Genomic DNA, 7,159 nt, shown 5'->3' with positions numbered 1-7,159 from the left:
ACCAAACATGAATGGAACATGAAAAAGAAATATATATTTTTGGAATTCTATTAGTAACAAGAATTTAAAAAAATAACATTATTGCAGATTCTGAAATCCTTTACACATTAGCTATCATATTTGATTAAATAGTATAAAGTTTGCTAGGAAATGAGACTTCCATCTCGTAGCAGAGTATATTAGCATAAGAGATATTTAGATGACTTGAAACAGTTCAGTTTAGGTCATTCGAGATTATGAGTTATCTATGTTCAAAATCATCTCCCTGACTCCTTAACTTTTCATAAGAGTTGAAGCTGACATACATCAGAGATAATTTCTCTTAAAATAAAAAGACAAAAGAGGGGCTACAGTGATATCACAGTGGTAAGGCGTTTGCCTTGCACCAGGCCAACACAGGATGGTCCCCAATTTGAATTTCATATGATTCCAGAGCTTGCTGGGAGTGACTTGCCAGAAGCAACTTTTTTTTTTTTTTTTTTTTTGGTTTTTGGGCCACACACCCAATGACACTCAGGGGTTACTCCTGGCTATTCACTCAGAAATCACTTCTGGCTTGGGAGACCATATGGGATGCTGGGGGATCAAATCTTGGTCCATCCTAGGTTAGTGTGTGCAAGGCAAACACCCTCCAGCTTGTACCACCCTCAGGCCCCCACAGGAGTGACTTTTGAGCCAGGAGCCAGGAGTAACCCCTAAGAGCTACTGGGTGTGACCCAACCCCCCCCAAAAAAAAACCCACAAACAAAAGAAAGTCATGTTTTGCTAATCACCCTACTCATCTAAAAGCTGGTATGTAAACAAACCTTGGGAAATTAAAATATACAATCAGCTGCTTACACTTCTCAGGTTCCCTATGGTGATGCCCACCCCTGTCTGACTCCCTTCTTCTTACTTTAAATTCATAAAAGCCAAGAAATGACTGTTATGTTTCTCTTCTTTTTTCCCCCTTTCTTCTTTTAAATTGATACTTATAACCTCTAGACGGACTCCTCCTAATTTTGTTTTGTTTGTTTGTATTTCCTTTTATTTTATTTTTTTTTCAAATAGAACTTGCCTCATAAAATGAGGGGGGAAAATGGATGGTATCCTCTTGTCAACACTTAATAGGTCAACCAGACTGAAACCCAACAAAAATATACTAACCCTGAAAAGAAAAAAAAAGAGGCCTAATATATATATATATGACACTCCTACCCCAGAAACCTGGATACACATTCTTCTCCAATGTACATGGGTCATTCTACAGGATAGACCACATGCTGGCACATAAAACTTACCTCCATAAAATCAAGAGGATAGAAATTTTGCAGACTACCTTCACTGACCACAAGGCTCTGAAATTAGATGTGAACTACAAAGGGACACAGAAGAAGAATGTTAACAACTGGAAATTAAACAGCCTGCTACTGAATAACCAGTGGGTCTGAGATAAAATCAAAGAGGAAATCAAAACTTTCCTGGAAACAAATGACAATGAAGACACAAACTATCAGAATCTATGTGACACAGCAAAAGCAGTACTAAGAGGAAAACGTATAGCTTTGCAAGCATATATCTGAAAGGAAGAAGGGGCATACCTCAATAGCCTAATAATGCAGCTCATAAAACTAGAAAATGATCAAAAAAAGGAACCAAAAATAGGGAGACAGAAGGGAAAAAAAAGCTTGTTGCGGAAATCAATGGAGTGGAAACCCCCACCCCCCCAAAAAAAATCCGAAAGATCAATGAAAGTAGAAGTTGGTTCTTTGAAAAAAATAAACAAGATTGATAGACCATTGGCAAAACTGACAAAGAAAAAGAGAGAAACTTGATAACCCATATTCAAAATGAAAAGGGGGAGATCACTACAGATATTACAGAGATTCGAAGGGTAATCAGAGACTACTTTGAGAAACTCTATGCCACCAAATATGAGAATCCGGAAGAAATGGGTAAATTCTTGGACTCTTATAACCTTCCACAGTTGAATAAGGAAGATGTAGCATATCTAAACACTGACATCACCATTGAGGAAATTAAACAGTAATCAAATGTCTGCCCAAAAACAAAAGCCCAGGCCCAGATGGATTCACTAATGAATCCTTTCAAACATTTCAAGAGGTTTGCACAATCCTGCACAGGCTCTCTTATATAATTGAAAAAAAAATGGATACACTTCCAAATAGCTTTTATGAATCCAACAACATCTTGATACCAAAACCAGACAGAGATGCTGCCAAAAAAGAAAATTACAGACCAATATCCCTGATGAACACAGATGCAAAGATCCTCAACAAAATCCTGGCAAATAGGATCCAATGCCTCATCAAGAAGATCATTCACTACAATCAAGTAGGTTTCATCCCAGGAATGCAAGGATGGTTTAACATTCATACATCTATCAACATAATACACAACATCAACAACAAAAAAAATTAAAAATCACATGACCATATCAATAGATGCAGAGAAAGCATCTGATAAGGTTCAACACCCATTCTTGATAAAAACTCTCAGCAAGATGGGAATGACAGGAACCTTTCTCAATATAGTCAAGGCCATATACCACAAGCCAATGGTAAATATTATTTAAAGTGAAGAAAAACTAAAAGCCTTCCCTCTAAGTTCTGATACAAGACAGGCTGTCCGCTCTCACTACTCCTCTTCAGCATAGTACTGGAAGTATTTGCTATAGAGATTAGGCAAGAAAAAGATATCAAGGGCATCCAGATAGGAAAGGAAGAAGTCAAGCTCTCACTGTTTGTAGATGACATGATACTCTACTTAGAAAACCCAAAGACTCTACCAAAAAGCTTTTAGAAACAACAGATTCATATAGCAAGGTGGCAGGCTACAAAATTAACACACAAAAACTAACGGCCTTTTTATACAACCAATGATAGGGAAGAAATGGACATTAAGAAAACAACCCCAGGGCCCGGAGAGATAGCACAGCGGTGTTTGCCTTGCAAGCAGCCGATCCAGAACCTAAGGTGGTTGGTTCGAATCCCGGTGTCCCATATGGTCCCCCGTGCCTGCCAGGAGCTATTTCTGAGAAGACAGCCAGGAGTAACCCCTGAGCATCGCCGGGTGTGGCCCAAAAACCAAAAAAAACAACCCCAGAAAAAAAAGAAAACAACCCCAGAAAAAAAAAAAAAGAAAACAACCCCATTCACATTAGTGCCACACAAACTCAAATATCTTGGAGTCAACTTGACTAAAGACGTGAAGGAAACTATAAAACACTGCTTCAAGAAATAAGAGAGGACACTAGGAAATGGAAACACATACCCTGCTCATGGATTGGCAGGATTAACATAATTAAAATGGCAATACTCCCCAAAGCATTGTACAGATTTAATACAATTCCTCTAGTGATACCCATGACATTCTTCAAAGAAGTGGACCAAACATTTCTGAAATTCATTTAGAACAATAAAATAAAGCTAAAGCACTCCTTGGGAAAAGAAATATGATAGCCATTATTTTCCCCAACTTTAAACTGTATTACAAAGCAATAGTTATCAAAACAGCATGGTATTGGAATAAAGAGAGACCTTCAGATCAGTGGAATAGGCTTGAGTACTCAGAGAATGTTCTCCAGACATACAATCACCTAATTTTGATAAAGGAGCAAGAAATCCTAAATGGAGCAAGGAAAGCCTCTTCAACAAGTGGTGTTGGCACAACTGGTTAGACACCTGCAAAAAAGCAAACTTAGACCCCCAGCTAACACCATGTACGAAGGTAAAATCCAAATGGATTAAAGACCTTGATATCAGATCTGAAACCATAAGATATATAGAACAACACATAGGTAAAACACTCCATGACATTGAGACTAAAGGCATCTTTAAGAAGGAAACAGCACTCTCCAAACAAATGGAAGCAGAGATAAACAGATGGGAATATATTAAACTGAGAAGCTTCTGCACCTCAAAGGAAATAGTGCCCAGGATACAAGAGCCACCCACTGAGTGGGAGAAACTATTCACCCAATACCCATCAGATAAGGGGCTAATCTCCAAAATATACAAGGCACTGACAGAACTTTAAAAGAAAAAAACATCTAACCCCATCAGAAAATGGGAGAAAAATGAACAGACACTTTGTCAAAGAAGAAATACAAATGGCCAAAAGACCATTTGTGAAAAAATTCTCCACATCACTAATCATCAAGGAGATGCAAATCAAAACAACTATGAGGTGCCATCTCATGCCACAGAGATTGGCACACATCACAAAGAATGATAACAAGCAGTGCTGGCGGGGATGTGGAGAGAAAGGAACTCTTATTCACTGCTGGTGGGAATTTTGTCCAGTCCAACCTTTATGGAAAGATTCCTCCAAAACGTGGAAATTGAGCTCCCATAGTATCCAGCTATACCACTCCTAGGGATATGCCCTACAAACATAAAAATACAAAAATCCCTTCCTCACACCTATATTCATTGCAGCACTATTTACAATAGCCAGTCTCTGGAAACAACCAAGATGCCATTCAGCAGATAAATGGCTAAAGAAACTGTGGTACATATACACAATGGAATATTATGCAGCCATAATGAGAAATGAAGTCATAAACTTTTCCTATACATGTATCTACTTGGAATCTCTTATGCTGAGTGAAATAAATCAGAGGGAGAGAGATAGACACAGAATAGTCTCACCAATCTATGGGTTTTAAGAAAAATAAAAGATATTTTTGTAATAATCCTCAGAGACAAAGAGAGGAGGGCTGGAAGGTCCAGCTCACAACATGAACCTCACCACAAGAGTGGTTAAGTGCAGTTAGAGAAATAACTACACTGAGAACTATCATAACAATGTGAATGAATGAGGGAAGTGGAAAGCCTGTCTAGAGTACAGGTGGGAGTGTGGTGGGGAGGAGGGAGATTTGGGACATTGGTGGTGGGAATGTTGCACCAATGAAGGGGGGTATTCTTTACATGACTGAAACCCAAGTACAATTATATTTGTAATCAAGATGTTTAAATAAAGATATTAAAAAAGAATGGTACCAAGATCAAACAGCGCATGAACATTGAGTAGAAATTTAAAAAATGATCAGACTTAAAACACCAAACCCAAAGTCAATGACAGCAGAATCGATACCCAATCTACAACAAGCTATACACAGAGGGGAGCAGTTATACTAGCAGGCCTGGGGACAAAGGAAGTGGGATTATGGGAATAGGAGTGGAGGGAGAACAACACTGGTGGTTGGTAATACCTCTGATTCAATGTGACTATGTACCTTAAATATTATTGTGAAATATTTGTAATTCACATTGGTCGCAATAAAAATTAAAAAAAAAAAGCCAACAGATGTCTAAGCAGACACAAAAGACACAAAAGAGAAGGGATATTTTTGCATACTGTTATTTTTATTTCCAGTTTCTAATTTTTTTCATAAGTAACTGAATGAGCAAAATTTAAAAATAATATTTCCATGGAAAGCTTGAAAAAAACTTCTAGCAGTCACCTGTGCCCAGTATCTTCTTTATATGAAGACTTAAATAAACACTAATGTATCTAGACTATATAGCTATATTATAACTCTTTTTTTTGGGGGGGGGGGCATATCCATTTGATGCTCAGGGGTTACTCCTGGCTAAGCGCTCAGAAATTGCCCCTGGCTTGGGGGACTATATGGGACGCCAGGGGATCAAACCACAGTCCTTCCTTGGCTAGCGCTTGCAAGGCAGACACCTTACCTCTAGCGCCACCTCACCAGCCCCATTGTAGCTCTTTTTCGAAACCTCTGTTGTGTCAATATTTACCTAGACAAAATGTCTTTTCAATAAAAAGACTTTTTTATACCGTCTTATTTACCTAGGATTCTAGGAAACACATGAATCTAAGAAAGCATAGATTTCTCTCAAATTATACCTAAAATATGAAGTATAAAAAGATTTAAAAATTAAGATCAGGTTAAATACATGACTGCATATAGTAGATTCAGTAATTAATAGCAACTATAGAAAAGAAAATTGCTGATATAAAAGGACAGATTTTAAAACAATAAAGTCTGCTATTTATGATCTAGAAGTCAACAAACTTAGCTTTTCTTGATGACTATTCCAACAGGTGCGCTTGCAGAGAATTTTTAGGGCAGTGAAATTCCTCTGGATAAGGTTAGAGAGTGGTGTATACAGGTCATTACGACTTTGTCAAAATACATAAGCTACAACACCAAGAGTGAATTCTAAATAGAAACAAAAACATGGTCAATAATGATGGGCCAAAGTCAAAGTCAGTCTGAGAATTCTAACAAATGTAATGCGCTCTCGTGCAGGATGGACTAAAAACCAGAGTATTACTTCAAAACTTTCAAAGAAAGGTACTGTTATCTGAAAAATTCAAAACACTACAAGGTTCATTCTCTTAATAGAACATCTGAGTGTATTTACCATATGCCATCTTTCTCAAATTAAAAAAAAAACAACTATATACGTCCATAAAGTTTAAAATGTACGTTGGCAGAGTATACTTGTCAACACCACAGGTGCTACCCATAAAATCTAGGTAGGAGAAGTCAAGGAGATAAAAAGAATGTCCATACTGTCACATCTGAAGAGGTTATGCCTAGGAAAAGGACAATTAAGTGTTTATTGGGGGAAATTTTCCTGAGAGATAGAACACAGGAAATAGAATAAGTGGTAGATTTAAACTAGAGCATAGTACGCTGCTGGCCTGATATATGGCTATTTCTGCCTTGGCATGTGTAGGACAGAAGAAAGGGGAGAGGGAAGGCAGATCACGAACACCCAGTGCTTGGTTTACTCTACCTATTAATGCAAAAATAGTCACGTTTTCCAAAAGCAGAGCTGTCGGGATTTGTTTCCTCAAACAACTGTTCTTTTTGGCACTGTTTTTATGGCCAGCTACACTGAAAGTATGCTTGCAGATACTGAAATCTATGAGTAAATGGAAAATTACAATTTATATTTCACATTTAAAAAGGCAATTATAAAATAATTATTTGTTACTTGAGCTTGCTTAATTCTGATCATTGGTCTAGGTCATAGAATGATGATGTTTCAATTACAAAAACAAACAGAAAGTCAAATATTTGAAGAAAGAAACCGAGTGAAGTGTGTACATATTGTGTTTACAAGTACACGCCAGTGTTCTGGTATTTCCATTGATTCTTGTCAAAATACAGCTTTATATC

Source organism: Suncus etruscus, chromosome 3, assembly GCF_024139225.1.
Source record: "Suncus etruscus isolate mSunEtr1 chromosome 3, mSunEtr1.pri.cur, whole genome shotgun sequence".
In the NCBI taxonomy this organism is placed as follows: domain Eukaryota; kingdom Metazoa; phylum Chordata; class Mammalia; order Eulipotyphla; family Soricidae; genus Suncus; species Suncus etruscus.
The sequence above is the reverse complement of the archived record's forward strand: the minus strand, read 5'-3'. Positions refer to the sequence as shown.